The following is a 16,613-nucleotide window of genomic DNA, read 5'->3' as shown; positions in this document are numbered from 1 at the left end:
TGTCTTCCAATTCTGATTATCTGTCCTCTGCTATGTTCATTCTGTTGGTTAGGCTTTCAATTTTGTGCTCTATATAGAGGATTCCCTTTTTGACTTGGTTTATTTCTGCAGTGACATGGTTTTCAAATACCTTGGACTCTTCCCAACACTTCTCACTGTCTCTGATGAATTTCATCACTAGTTTCTTAAATTCCTTCTCTGGTAATTCCTCTATGTCATCATCTTGCATCTCAGGTATTGATATTAGTTTTTGGTTGTATTGGGAGGGAGTGCTTGATCTTTCTTCTGGGTCATTGCTTTTTGTGATACTTCTCCTCATTGTGTTTTGCCTCCTGTTGTTTTGGGATTTTAGCGTCTGACTTTTTTTGTCCACAGCCGTTGCCCTCAGTCCCCTGAAGCGCCTCCCCACTCCTCAGTAGCTCCAAGAGAGTGCAGAGGGAACTGCAGCGGGGTCGTGGACTGTGGCTCAGAAGTCCCCACACCAGCTCTGAACAGTGGAACGGCTGCTAGAGCATTCACTGGCTCTTACTGCTGGGCGTAGCTTGAGCTCCAGAGGCCGGACAACACTCGGCACAACCCCACGACCTGGGCAGAAGAGCAAGCAAGAAGGGGCATGGCTGCATGCTCCCCACAGCCCTGCTCCCCCCAGGACTCTGCTTCCAGGGTTGAGAAAGTGCAATTGAGAAAGTAGCCTCTCTCAGGCAGAATCCCCTGCTGGGCCCATCAGGAGAGGCCAAACCAGAGCCAACTCAGCGGAAGCTGGGAGACTGGTTCTTCCAGCAGGAGCCCCGCCCAGAAGAGTCTGCTTATGGTAGCTGGAGGCGACACTGCCCCTCTCAGCAGAGCAGCAGCTGAGAAGGAATTCTGTAGCAGCACTCCCGAGCGGGAATTCTGGAGAGCAGACTGGTGCTGAGGCCCTTGGAACTCTCCAACACAGCCCGGGACTGGGGATCCCAAGGCTTGAGCAGCAGAGGCCCACACGGAGGAGGAAGTCCTCAGTGGGGCACCGCCCCTGAGATGGTAGAGAAAGCTAAGCTGCGCAAGTCTGCTGCGATGAACCACTCTGGGCGCCCTGTAGGAACCCTATGCCCCGGCTCCCACACAAGTTGGAGTGTTCAGTTCTCACACAGCTTCAGACTGGGAGAATTCCGGGGGAGATGGTTCAGTTCTCACACAGCTTCAGACTGGGAGAATTTCGGGGGAAATGGGGCACTGAGCAGGGTCAGTCTCAGTATGGTTCTCTCAGGGAGCGAAAAGGCTGAAAAATTTTTCCTTTTTCGCCCCTGGCGCACTCCACCTCTCTGGGTTCCTGTGCGTCCTGGAGTCACCGGTGCCCACTCCACAACAAAGCTGCTAAGCCAGGTGCCTCTAGGGGCCTGTGTTGCTTAGAGCGCCAAGCAATCTCACAGCTTTGGTTGCTGGAAGTTCCACCAGGAAGGCAGCGGTCGCTGCTGCTGGTAGGGGCCTTCGCAAAAGGCAACCCGTCCCACTGTCTCCAGCCGCCCTGGGTCCTCTGGGCTTCCAGCTGATGCGCCCCTTTCCCGGAATGACTCACCACGTTTTAACCGGGTCTTTGTGTTTCCTGCGTTCCTTCTCTCGATTTCTTCAGAGTTATGTGTTTCTTCTTGGATGCTTGATGTCCAGGGAGCTTCTGGCACTCCTTCCTGTGGTTCTTTGGTCCGCAGATCTCTCTCCAGCCGCACCCTGTCTCACTTTCAGCACTTCCCTTTCTATGCCTGTCCTCTCAGGTTGGCCATTATTTTTCTCTCCTGTTACTTGTTTTCAAACAATGCTTTGCATACTTAGGATGGGAAGCCATTCATTTCCTGTATAATATTCATTCTAAAGGATTTTATTGTTGAAGCTGCAATTTTTAAAGGACAGTTCAGATTTCTTACTGAGAGCATATAAAGATGTGTCTGGGTTTTGTTTTCCTTTTATATTCTGCAACTTTGATGATTTGTCAGATTTTTGTTTTACCATATTTATAGTTTTCAGCCTAGAATATCATGTTCTGTATAAATACAGATAATTTTATTTTAACTTCCAATTTGAGTGTCTTTCCTTTACTTAGAAAACGGTTTTGTTGAGAAGATCCTGTTGAATAGTAGGGGCGATCGTGTACAGCTTTAACATGCGGTGTGATATGGAAAGTTGGAAGTTTTAGCTGTTTTTTTTTTAATAACATCTAGTCTAATGGGTCAAATGTAATTATTTCACTACATTTTCAATTTGCTATTTCTGCCTTCAATTCTTACGTACTAGTCAAATTTTTACACTTGATCTTAGCCAAAAGGCCGAGAAGCGATACTAGTCACATTTTTAAAAAGGGAACGAGATGTATTTTGGCTCATGATTCTGGGTATTTCACAATCTAACTGGGCCAAACCCATTTGTTCTGCCTCTGGGAATAAATGACAATCTTGTTGCCAGAATTCTGAAGTCCAAGGAATATGACAGTGAGATTTGGAGTGTGCATGTACATGTCCGTGTTCTCATGGTCAACATGTATGTGCCACCTGTATAGTTCCATCAGATCCAATAACCTCCCAGCTCTTCTCACTGAGAACACTATAATTGGATTAAGCCCATACACTATTGGTCCCATTAATTCAGCACTTTGAGGATCAAATCTTCAGCAGATGGACTTTGGGAACATTCAACTTTGAAACAAATGCCCAAATCCTAGCACCTCAGGAGCTTTGCTTGGTATAACCAGGGCTGTGCTTTCTATTATTTCTACGTTTATAACATGGTGCCTTTGTCATCAATTGCTTGCTAATTTTTGGACTTTATTTTGTCAAAGAATAATTTTGTGACACCCATATCTTTTTGTTTAATCTTTTCATGGAGCATAGTTTATTCTTTTTTATGAATGAATTTAAAATGTTTTTAATAAAAAGGAATTAAAGTCTAAGTGTGGGACCCAGCCGTGTGACACAGGACCTGAGATGACAGCAACACATGTTGAAGTCTTGGCTGCTCAACTTATAAACCAGCACCCTGTTAGTGTGCCTGGAATGAAGCTGAAGATGATCCCAGTGTGTGCAACTCTTCTGGCCACATGGAAAACCCAGATGGGCTTCCTGGTTCCTGGAGCAGCCATGGCTACTGCAGTCATTAGTGAGGTAAGCAAGTAGATAGAAGGTCTCTGTCTTTCTCTGTCTCTGTCGCTCCCTTCCTCTCTCTCTTTCCAATCTCTATCTCCATGCATTTTAAATAAAATAAATAAATAAATAAATAAATATTGAAAAATGAACTTGTTTTGGTGCATTCTTAAAGTTTTTAGTTTTTCATAACAAGCATTTTAATTACTATTTGAAACCATATTTTATATAATCAATACTTCTTAAAGTTTTATTTTTATTGGGAAGGCAGATATACAGAGAGAAAGAGAGACAAAAATCTTTCTTCTGCTGGCTCACTCCCTAAATGAACGTAATGGCTGGAGCTGAGTCAATCCAAAGACAGGAGCCAGGGGCCAGGGGCCAGGGGCCAGGGGCCAGGGGCCAGGAGCTTTTCCTCTGGTTGTCCCACATGTGTATAAGGTCCAAAAGCCTTGGGCTGTCCTCAGCTACATTCCTAGGTCACAAGCAGTTAGATGGATGGGAAGTGGAGCAGTCAAGATGCAAACCAGTGCCCATATGGGATCCTGGTACACGCAAGGCAACAACATTAGCCACTAGGCTACAGTGCCTGGGTCCCCAGTGGGAAGACTTCAAGAAATGAAGAAGATGTGAAGCTCATCTCCCAAGGAATTGAATTTTCAAGTTTAACATGACAATTTTTTATGTAGATGTTTATGCAATAGTTGTTCTTAAGAGCAGGCATTGGATTCAGCAGTTAAGATGTGGCTTGAGATGCTCACATCCTATGCTGGAATGTCTGCTTTGGGGTCTGAGCTCTGCCCCTGTTTCTAAGTCACTGTGGATGTGCACCGTGGGGAGCAGGGTGATCAATCAAGTAGTCGGATTGTTGGTCGCCTTGTGGGAGTCTCTGGTTGAGAACTTGGTTCTTCAGACTAACTCAGCCACATGACTGTGGGAATACAGGCAATCAAATGGTGGATGACAGACTGTCTGCCTGTCCTCTCTGCATTTCAGATAAAAGAAATGAATAATATTCAAAGAGGTGTTACCCTTCTATTAGCTCCCTTTTTCTGTAATATTATTGTTGTTTGCCTTCAAGTAGTTTTCCATTTATTAACTGTTATATCCTGGAGAGTGCCTTGCTCATTCATCTCAAGATTTCCTTAAGTGACACATCATAGATTAGTAAAAATTATTGAACAAACTGTATCACAGTAGCAGATTTGAAGCAAATAATCACTTTCTCCAAGAAGTCACAGAAAGCCTCAATCTTGTCATTTCTAGACAGCCTTGCTTACTGCAGTAGTGGAACAGTCTGTTCTTCAATAAAGATTATGGTGAGAAGCTTCAAGATAATAAACAAAATTGGCTCAATACCAAAGTGTCAAATTAGTGACGCAGAAATATAGCAATTAATGCTTACTGAAATAACCAGAATAAAAACATCACTAGGAAGACAAAACATGTCTTAGTTCTCAGAAAAAAAAATTCACTTCTACTTTCACATTTGAATAATAATAGTTTTCAAGAAATAAATTAGGTGCTACATTAGCAAAAGTAATTTCCCTGCACTTCTCTACGGAATTATTAAAGTGGTTGGGTTATTGGTTGAGCATTTGACAAATTACACTGAGGCATAGCTAAATTCTGAGGCATGAGTGAGCAACAAAATAAAGAACCTCAATGAGTTGTTATAGGTGTTTAGCATTGGTATGTGCCATACTGCTGGCAAATACTGTTATTTTGGAAATAACTGCAAAATCTGGTGAGGGAAGAAACATCTGACTCCCCAGCTGTCCTTAGTCTTTGTGCATTTGAAATCCTTGTTTTTTTTTTTTAATTTTATTTTAAATTCATTAATTACATTGTATTATGTGACACAGTTTCATAGGTACTGGGATTCTCCCCACCCCTCCCCAAACCCTCCCACCATGGTGGATTCCTCCACCTTGTTGCATAACCACAGTTCAAGTTCAGTTGAGATTCCCCCATTGCAAGCATATACCAAACATAGAGTCCAGCATCTTATTGTCTAGTCAAGTTCAACGGCTTCTTAGGTATACCCTCTCTGGTCTGAAGACAGAGCCAGCAGACTATCATCCCGATCAATTAAAAGCTCCAACATACCATCAGCAAAAATTTACAGAAGGTGGATAGGAAATCGCATTTACTTTTACCATATTGGTTACTCATTACTATGTCAATTAATTCCATGGTGATGTAAATTTTTGCTGAAATCCTTGTTAATTGGGTGGCTCTGCTCACGCCATCAGACTACACATGGTAGAAGGACCCAATTGAGCTAGTTGTCCCTGCTCAGACCCTCCCCCACACAGTCTTGTACCTGCAGAAGTTGGAAAGCTTAGACATCAATGATGTAACTCTTTAGGACCACTTGAAAACTATTAACCCCAAGAACCTCACAAACCACAGCTGGATCCTATGTCCCTGCTTTTCACTACGGCTCCCCAGGGGCTGTTGGCTCTTTCTGGATTTTAGCTTCTGAGACATGTAAATCCTAATGGAGGACAGCTACATCTGTAATATCTATGCTTTATCATTAACTTGTACAGTATCAGTTATGTCCATAATAGTAACAGTCACTTTTTCAATTTTTATACATTAAATCCTCTTTTTCTGTAGACTGTTTTATTAGTGTTCATTATTATTTCATTTTTTTCATGCTATTTAATTTTGCGTTTTGAGTAAGGTTATATTATTGAGATTTGTTATTTGAAATTTTACATGTCATTTAAATTATATTCCTGAGTACATTATTGGTGATAATTGTTTTATATAAACATATTTTATATGTATATAAATTTTATATATATGATTTTTATATTATATATATATATATATAATTTTTCTGAACAACACCATTACATGCTTTGCTTTATTGTAGTTACACTTGAAGTCCAGCAGAATGAATAAGAAGTATCAGGGCCTGTGCTGTGACAGAACAGGTTAAGCTGCTGCTTGCAATGCTAGCATCCCTTATAGAAGAGCATGCTCAAATCCTGGTTGCTCCAGTTTGGAAACAGCTCCCTGCTCATTTGTGGGAGCCAGTGAATGATGGTCCAAATATTTGGACCCGTGCCCTCCCAGGTCCTAGTTTCAGCCTGTTTTAGCCCTGAATAATGTGGTTGTTTGGCTAGTGAGCCAACAGGTCTCTCACGCACCTCAACTTCCTCTCTCTCCTTTTCCATTTCTCTTGCCCTCTGTAACCCTTCCAAATGAATGAAAATATAAATGTTAAAAATATAAAAATAAACATGGTCATGTAAATAAATATTGTCATTCTTGTCCATTCCATTGACATTGCATTAAATTTCTTACATACTAAACCACTGAAAGATTTTAGACTCAGGGACTCACGTGTTCCTATGCATAAAACCTTGCCTCCATTTTTTTTTTCAATTTACAGAATCTCAATATGGCAATAGATATGTGATATTATTACACATTCATGACTCAAAAATCAATGATGCTCTTCAATCTTAGTTAACATTTTACTTTTTCAAATACAAAGTTTTCAATGTTTTTGGCAGTTTCATTTCTTAAAACTTAGCCATATTATCACATAATGTATTTTAAGTCAGTCATTAATTACATGACAAACAATTCATCAAGGATCATAAAAATTCATTTATTACAAACACTATGTTTCAGCCAACTCTATCATCAGAAGTCAATTTTCAAAGTTGCTGAAGTTGTAAGTATTGTATTCTGGTAGACTCAGCTTGAAATGTGAAATGAAAATAATACTAAAGAAAAACATGCAAATCAAAAGGGAAACATGTTTTTGATTCTGATTAATAATCAAAGAAGTGTTTCACACTAATTTATAACTAAATTGAGACCATCCAGGCCTGCTAAAATCTTGGCCACACCGTCAGGTGGGTGGCACAAGCATTGGCCACCAATTTCCTAACTAGTTAAGAGACCACCAATGGGGAACATCTTACCTATAGTTTCCCACCCAATGAGGAGTCAGAGAACACTTAAATGCCCAAGACCCTTCCTCAAACCTTTGGTGTCTCTCTGTCCCTCCCCCTTTCAAAAAGCACCCCACCTCCCAGCTTTCTCTCAGAGGTGCTTCCCTGTCCTTCCTGGCTAACCTGGTCCATTCACAAATAAACTTTTCTGTCAGCAAATGGTTCCTGGCTTTTATTTCTACATTAAGCTTTTCTGGTAACATAAATTAGTGTGTCTGCCAGAACAAAAAGCAGAAATACATCACATTACAATCAAAAATAAAAGTCAAATAACACATTCCCTGTATATGTCAATTATTGCCATTGGCAACTAACTTTAAATTCACACCTTGACACTATAGGTGGAAATTCTACTTAACTATGCAAATAAACTTAGCTTTATTTCTTTGTTTCTCTATAGTCTATTCTATGGTCTCTCTCCCTCTCTATCTCTAATTTCCTCTCTATTCCTCAAAAATGTAAACCCACCTAGTGTACCCCCTGATGAATCATCTGAGTTCACCATCGCAGATTCAAGTTCCAGTCTGACAGATGAATCCATCATACTTCATGATAAAAGAGAGGGTATCTCTGGTCATACCATGCAAGGGATTTATTACGAGTGAGTACAAATTCCACCTGTGTTTTCATGGCAGGTATGTGGATCATTAGCCTATTGCTCAATTTGATCAGAGAATACTCTAACACTAAATACCATTTGATTTGATTCTAAGTATAATGACTTGAACTGACTTCCTACATGTGGAAATATTTTAAATGTGAAGACATTGGGGTTGATCCCATGACAAAGAAACCCTAAGGTATAGGGTTAGGGTGAGGGTTAGACTTCACATTAGCTAGGGTTAGGGTTAGAATAAGGACTAGACCATATATTTGATGCGTTAGGGTTAGCTTTAATGCTTACATTTGCTCAGGGTCCCATATTGCCCTGGTTAACAGCTTGGCAGTTACATTCACCATATTTACTCTGCTGTGGTCTGGGAAAGCTGTAGATGAGGGTACAGAGAAGGGTTATAATTAGGGTTAGGGTTAGGGGTAGGACTTACATTTGCTCAGGGTCCTTTATAGGCCTTGGTTAATGGCCTGGCTACGCCAGCTCCCATATATCATCCTGTTGTGGTCTGGGAAACCTGTAGATGATGGCACATACATGGGTTACAGTTAGAGATAGGGCTAGGGTTAAGGTTTGAGGTAGGGTTAAGGTTAGAGTTAGGGTGAGGGTTAAGGTAAGGGTTAGGGCTTGCACTTGCTCAGGGTCCCATTGATGCTCTGTTAATGGCTTGGTTACTCCACTTCCCATATATCGACCTGCAGTTGTCTGGGAAAGCTGAAGATGATGGCACAAAGATTTGTTGGGGTTAGGGTTGGGGTTATGGTTAGAATTAGGGTTAGGGTTAGGGTTAAGATTAAAGTGAGGATTAGGATTACATTTGCTCAGGGTCCCATACAGGTCATGGTTAATGGCCTACCTGAGTAACTTTCCAATATATCACGCAGGTGAGGTCTGGGAAAGTTGTACATGATGGAACAAAGAGTGGTTAGGGTTAGGGATAAGGTTAGGGTGAGGGTTAGGTTTACAGTTAGGGTTAGGCTAATATTTGCTCAGAGTCCCATACAGGCCCTCGTTAATGGATTGACTCCTCCACCTCTCATGTTTCACCCAGCATTGTCCTGGGAAAACTGTACATGATGGCACAAATATGGGTTAGTGTCACGGTTAGGGTTATGGTTAGTATTAGGGTTAGGGCTTACATTTGCTCAGGGTACCAAATAGGCCCGGATGAATGGCCTGGCTGTCCAACATCCCATATAATGCTCTGCTCTGGTCTGGGAAATCTGTAAATTATGGCACAAAGATGGTTTAGGGTTAAGGTTAGGGTTAGGCTTAGGTGTAGGGTTAGGGCTCACTTTTGCTCAGGGTCTCATATAGGCCCTGGTTAATGGCCAGGCTGCTTCACTTGCCCTGTATCTCCCTGCTGCGGTCTGGGAAAGCTGTAGATGGTGATATAAAGATAGGTTAGTGTTAGATTCAGGGTTAGGGTTAGGTCGACTATATGTCATGCTCTCTAATAGGCTCTGGGTAAGCAATGGCCTGGCTGCTAGACAGGAAACGATCAGTGGGGACTCACACTTACCTTACTAGGTATGACACGAAAATAAACTACTCTTAACTGGGGAATGGAGGATTTCTCTGTGCAACCCTCCCAACAATGTTCTATGCCTCAATGGGTGTCACATGCCTTGCTAAAGGTACAAACCAGTTTAGACTATCCTATAATCTGCCAAGTTCAGTAAAAATTATGCTTCAACACAATAAACTGCTAAAAACTAAAATGAAAATAGACATGAGATAGCTGAATGGTATCCTATAGCCAATTAAAGGTAGATAGAAGCTAGTAGTGTATTTGAAGTGCTAATGAAGTAGTCTCAGGAGGTGGTTAAGAACTCGCATCCTCTAACATAGCAGTCACACAATACAATATAAACTAACCCAATAATGTTGGAAACTGTTGTTGATGCTACAGCATTAAAGAGGTCGGAACGATATTCAGCCAGCTATGTCTTCAGACCAGAGTTGGTCACCCAAAGAAACTGTTGAACTGAGCTGGATAATGGGATACTGGACACAAAGCATGGTGCATGCTTGCATTGAAAGAAACAAGACGAGATGTGAACTGTAATAACGAATTAAGGTGGAGTAATCCACCATGCGGGGAGGATACGGGGAGGGGAAGGGGCAACCTCAGAGCCTCTGAAATGTTATAACAAAATGACATGCAATAAAAAATATATATTCGAAAAAGGGAGAAAAAAGAAAAAAAGGTGATGGAAAAAGATGAGTTAGGGTTAAGGAAGGATACGGTTATTGCTTACCTTTGTTCAGGGTCCCATATAGGGCTGGTTAATGGCCATGACTGCTCCTCCTTCCATATATTGCCTTGCAGTGGACTGGGAAAGCTGTAGATGATGGCAAATAGATGGGTTTGGGTTAGGATTAGGCTTAGGGTTATGGTTAGGATTAGTTTTAGGGTTAGGGTTAGTGTTAGGGCTTACATTTGCTCAGGGTCCCATATAGGCCCCAGTTAATGGCCTGGCTGCTCCATTTCCCATACACGGCAGTGCTGTCATCTGGGAAAGCTGTAGATATTGGCACAAAGTTGTGTTAGGGTTAGGGTAAGGGTTGGGCTTACGTTTAAGGTTAGGGTTAAGGGTGACATTTGCTCTGGGTCCCTTATAGGCCTTGGCTAATGGCCTGGCTGTTCCACTTTCCATATAACGCCCTACTGTAGTTTGGGAGTGGTGTACATTATGGTAAAAAAATTTCTTTTTCTTAGGGAAGGGATTAGGTTTTGTTACTGTTAGGGTTAGGTCAGGGTTTGGGTGAGACTTTCATTTGTTCAGTGTCCCATAAAGGTTTTGGTTCATGGCCTGGCTACTCCTCATCCCATATATTGCCTTGCAATGGACTGGGAAAGCTGTAGATGATGGCAAATAGATGGTTTTGGGTTAGGCTTAGGGTTTTGGTTAGGATTAGTTTTAGGGTTGCGTTTAGTGTTCAGGCTTTCATTTGCTCAGGGTCCCATACAAGCCCTGGTTAATGATATATGGCTGGTTAATGTCCTGGCTGCTCCTCCTCCCATATATTGCCCTGCTGTGTTCTGTGAAAGCTGTAGATGATGGCACGAAGATGGGTTAGTGTTAGGGTTAGGGTAAGGCTTATGTTTTAGGGTTAGGGTTGTGGTTAGGTCTTACATGTGCTCAGGGTACCATATAGGCTCTGATCAATGGTGGGGCTGCTCAACCTCCCAGATGTTACTCTGCTCTCATCTGGGAACGCTGTAGATGATGGCACAAACATGGAGTAGGGTTAGGCTCAGCATTATTGATAGTGTTAGGCTTACTGTTAAGCTTAGGGGTAGGGCTTACATTTGCTCAGGGTCCCTATAGGCCCTGATTAATGGTCTGGTTGTTCCACTTCCCATGTATCTCCCTGCTGTGATATGGGAAAGCTGTAGGTGATGGTTTAGGGTTATGCCTTATATTGCTCAGAGTCCCATACAGCCTCTGGTTAATGGCATGGTTTACCTGCTTATTACATATCGTCTTTCTGTGGTGTGGGAACGCTGTTTATGAATTCACAAATATGGGTTTTGGGTAGGGTTAAGTTTATTGTTAGGGTTAGTTTTGGGTCAGGGTTGGGGTTGCATTTCCTCAGGGTCCCACAAGGCTTTATTTTTGGTTTGGCTGCTCCACATCCCACGCAACGCTCTGCTGTGGTCTAGAAATCTGCTCTTGATGGCGCAAAGATGGGTTAGTGTTCAGTTTGAGATTAGGGTTAGGCTTAAGGTTAACATTATGGTTAGGGTTAAATTTAGTATTAGGATTAGCGTTCAGGTTAGTGGTTACATATGCTCAGGGTCCCTTATGTGCACTGGCTAAAACCATGGCTTCTCCAATTTGTGTATCACCCTGTTTTGGTCTGGACACACTGTAGAATATGGTACAAAGATGGTTATTGTTAGGTTTAGGCTTAGAGTTAAGTGCGGGTTAGGCTTAAGGTCCGATTAATGTTATGGTTAGTGTTAGGGTTAATGTTTACATGTACTCAGGGTCTCATATAGGCCCTGGCTAATGGCCTGGTTGAACAACTTCACATAATTGCCATGTTGTGGTCTGGGAATGCTGCAGATGATGGCACAAAGATGCGTTAGGGTTAGGGTTATTGTTATCGCTAGGGTTAGTGTTGGGGTTACTGTTAGATTTATGGGTTACATTTGCTCAGGGACCTATATAGGCCCTGGTTAATGGCCTTGCTGCTCTACTTCTGAAAAATCCTCCTGCTGTGGTCTGGAAAAGCAGTGGTTGTTGGCACACAGATTGGTTTTTCTTATGGTTAGGGTTAGGAGTAGTTCTTACATTTGCTCAGGGTCCCATATAATCCCTGGTTAATGGCCTGGATGTTCCACTTCCCATATATCAGCTTGCTGTGGTCTGGGAAAGCTGTAGATGATGACAAAAAGGTGGATTAGTTTTAGGGTTAGTGTTGATTTAGGTTTAGATTTAGGGATAGGTTTCATTTAGGTTTAGGGCCTACATGTGCTCAGGGTCGTATGTAGGACCTAGTCAATGGCCTGGCTCTCCAACCCCCATGTATCGTCCTGCTGTGATCTGGTAAAGCTGTAGATAACAGCACAAATATGCGGTAGTGTTACATTTAGGATTAGGTATATGGTTAGTGTTAATGTTAGGCTTGTGTTTATGGGGTACATTTTCTCAGGGTCCTTACAGGCCCTGGTTAATGACCTGGCTACTCCACTTTCCATATATCACCCTGCTGTGGTCTAGGAAATGTGTAGATGATTTCAGAAAGATGGGTTAGTGTTAGGGTTAGGGCTTAGATTTACTCAGGGTTCCTTACTGGCCATGGTTAATGGCCTGGCTGCTTCACGTTCCATCTATTACCCTGCTGTGGCCTGGGAAAAGTGGAAATGATGGTGCAAATATTTTGAATCCTGTCCACATGTGGGATCTCTGAAGAAACTCCAGTCTCCTGGCTTCCTACTGGCTCTCTGGCCACTGCACCTGCTTGTTGAATGAATCTTAGGACGGAGGATCGTTTTTGCGGCTCCTTCTCTGTGTTAATCTGCCTTTGAAAAAAAATATATACTTCTTTAAGTGAAGAAGTCCTTTACGGAACTGAAAAAGGAAAAAAATTAGGCAAGATGAGAGCTATTCTACTTTCCAGTAAAAGCAATGGATAGGAGTCAGCTTTGGACTCGACTTCCCTCAGCTTATCTCTACCTGCATCCTACCTTATTTCTGCCATCCACCTCCAGGAAAACATGGTTGAGCCTGAGACCCGGACCTTTAGGAAGCTTGGGGCACAGGAGTATCAACGCCCACCCTTTTCGTAGCGTCTCTCTCTGCGCGCTGACGCTCGCTCAATGCGTCACAAGACCCGAGGGTTTTTCTCCCGCGGGGATTGGCTGCTGCCCTCACGGCTCCGCCCATCGCCGCCATGCTCTGCTAGTGCAGACAGGCATTACCTGTGGGGGGTACCTGTGGGGCCTGTGCTGTGGGCGGGGCCGGTAGGGGGGCGGTGTCTACGCCCTGGGGGCGGGACCTGCTGCGTGGGCATTGGGCCTGCTGCATGGGAGTGCGGTATGCACTCTGGGGCGGGGCCATCTCTGTTGAGTCCAGTTCCGTATTTCGGGGGCGGGACCACGCCGAAGGGGCGGGGCCGACACTGTGGGGCGTGGCTGCGCTGTGGGGCGGGGCTGACACCTGCTGCCTGAGTGACTGGATGTTCCCTCTGCAGGCGCCTGATGAGAAAGACGCTCCTCAGGTCAGTCCCCCTTCTCCAGTGGGTTCCCGGGGCACAGCCTGCTCCATCCTGCAAGTCAGCAGGGCCAGGCTGGGAGAGAAAGGTGGAGCTGTGCTGTGTGAAAGTTGGGGGCCACACCTGAGCGTAGATGGGGGAGGGGGTCTCCTCTCCTTTCAACCTTGGAGAGGAAAACCTCAACTTTTCACCGAGTAGCACCACTTGTCCAGAATGAAGGATACTTTACAGAAAAGGGAATGTACGGCTGCTTTTCTGCCCTGATGGTTCCACAGTTTAAAATGTTTATTTAGCACATTTATTGCCGGAGTAATGCGCAGTGCGATTCCAGAAGGGCGAAGAGAGACTCCCTGAAAGCCCTGATCTGAGGAAGTTTAGAGTTTCCTGAGAAACTTGAAGGACTTACCTTTGGTGCACTTGTGTCACATGCGGAGGAACTGGTAATTAGAAACCGAGGTTTGATTCACAGTGTCACCAGGTGCTGACGGGAACTTGAGACTCACGTGAGTTATTTTGGGTCTTATTCGTACTTTTATCATTCTTGTGGGGATTTTAAATGTGAGAATTTGTGAAGTGCCAGGAGTGTGAAATGGATGAGGATTTACTGAAATTGATAGTGCAGACACTCATGTGTCATGTGTCAGTGTTTTAAGAAATTTCTTGGTGATATTAAAAGAATGTTAGATCTAGGAGTCACTGTGAACAAAATACACTTTAAATATCTATAGTGAGTCTTTGTGAGGTACAGTGTGTGGAATTCCTGGGGCCACCCATCATTCTATCAGTTTACTTCAGCAAGTGGCAAGCAGATTGAGGTGTGTACCTCGGCTTCCCAAACAAAATGGGAAGGTTTCCACATGGCTCCCTGAAGTCCTGCATCCTCCTACATCTTTTTTGAACTAACATTTTCAATTAAATGATCCCCTTCTTCCTGAAGTAATAAATGCATAGAATAATTGAAAATATCTTTCAGATAATAGGATTTCTCTCTGAGTGCAGAGATCTCAGTAAAGCTGCTTAACCTTTACTAATAACAGCAGTAGACACTTGGCGCAGCAGTTAAGCCACTGTTTGGAATTCTACAAGTTATATCAGAGTACCTGAGAATTACACATCACATTGAGATCTTGTTTGCTCACCACTGGACAGCCAGATCCCAAGGAAGAGAGCTGGGGAAAGAACAGGTTTCTCTAAGAAGCCAGCCTGTTTGGGAACGGCCATGTTTATAATCAAAGAGGTCTGTTGCTTTCTTAGCAGATAGATGTTGGCTTTTTAATTAAATACAAGTGTCTGCTTGCTTCAGCTGTCATCTCTGCTGAGTTGGCTGTTCAGCTGGGAGCAGCCAGGGTCTAGTTTTGGCTGGTAACAAAATGGCAAGCCAGCCCGAGGTAGCTTTGTAGTCTCCAGGCAATGTGGTTCTCTCACTGGGCAAGCTGCCCCTGCTGGCATCTACCAGGCTGCTCCTTGTGAACTGGCTCTCTAGTTTTTTGTTTGTTTGTTTGTTTGTTCGTTTTTTTAACCTGCCCATGGCACTGTTCTTCCCAGTTGATTGGTAGCAGAAACAGGCTCTTTGACACTGACATGATATAATACACCACTGCTCCCAGGTGACAAAAGTGTTGCCACAACTTCTCTACATCGGGTCTTGTCACCAGCATCATAGCAGGAGCTGCGGTGCCTGCTAATCTGGAAAGCCCCACAACCAATACAATTTGCAGCATTTGGAAAGGCCTTTCTGTCCTTCCAACTCCCAGGAGATGTGCTGATAAGAACAAGACTAAGGATTTGCAGCTTGGGCCTCTGGCTGCTCTGGACATTGAGAACAGCTGTGCCCTCCACCAGCCTGTCCCTCTTCTTGGGACCCCAGCCTTGTTGATGGTCCTGCCGTCTTGTCAGGCTTCTCCAAGGGGCTCTTTGATGAAAGGAGGGAACTTTCATTCAGCTAGGTCCAGCCAAGCTTTAGTTCTTAGGAAAACAACAACAAAGGGGATGTGGGGAACTATTTATTCTAAGACTCAACAGAAAAATGATGCAAGTACTTTTTATGAAGAGCACTTTCCAGCTCCCTGAGCCCAGACTGTAACGGAAGTAATTGCAGAGCCACCTTTACCCGAGACATGACACCATGCCGTGGCAGCTGTGCGCAGCCTCTGTGGCAGCCAGTGCCACCTGCGTGTCCCAGTCCAAAACGGAAGTAAACCATGTTTTGTTCCTGCAGGCTGGTCCATGCTCCTCCAGGCTGTGCCCTGCAGCACTGACTATAGGAATGGGACCAGGCCATCTCTGAAGGCCCCTCTAGCTAGGCCAGTGAAGGGCGCATACAGAGAATATCCATATGGACGTTATTAAAAACAAACAGGAGGGGAAAATAGCAATTATGAGCAAATTTGTTACTGATTTCTTGTATCTCCCAGGATTCCTGTTGCTTTACCCACAACAGACAAGTAATTGTCTAAGTGTTTTTCTTCGTGATCCCTTTCTTCCCACCTTACTCCATTCTTAACTCTGCATTCTGGCTTCTTTATGTAGTGTTTTTAAATGAGTTAAAATAGATTTAGGAATATCGAATTAATTTTTTTAAGTGTGTAGATGCTTTTTTCTTTGTTGCTTAAATATAAACAGAAGTGTACCTTTTATAATAAAAAAGTTGAGAAAAAAAAACACAAGCCTGTTAGTTTCAGTAGTGACATTGCTTGCTTAAAGGTTCTGAAGTAAAGGTTTGTTAACTTTCTCTTAGTTTTGATTTGAGGCATCCTGTAAAATTGTAGTTGCAGAATCCCAAACTAGGCTACATTTCAAAATTCAGGGCTGTTTAAGATTTAAAAATCACAAACGTTAATGGCAGTAGGTGCCACCATGCAAATGTGAGCTCAGACGTCTCTAAAAATGTTTTCTTTAAAAGCACATGGCAGTTGAACCTTAAAGTTAAATTTTAATATGAAAGATCCTCTTGAATTAAATAGTTGATGGCAATTTTTAATGTTAATTGATTAAAACACCAACAGCAAATTCGGTTTGTAAAACTGACTTTTTCATTATGTGGGTTTTGAAATCTAGCCCCAGACATAGTACCAGCTACTAAAATTTCAGTATTTAAAAAGACAAAGTGTTTTGTCCATCTGAGATTCTGCACTCCATGAAAAACTCACTTGGACATTGGGGTCAAAAGGCAATGATTTTTTTGAG

Source organism: Ochotona princeps, chromosome 2 (assembly GCF_030435755.1).
Source record: "Ochotona princeps isolate mOchPri1 chromosome 2, mOchPri1.hap1, whole genome shotgun sequence".
NCBI classification, from domain to species: Eukaryota; Metazoa; Chordata; class Mammalia; order Lagomorpha; family Ochotonidae; genus Ochotona; species Ochotona princeps.
Note: the sequence above shows the minus strand (reverse complement) of the source record.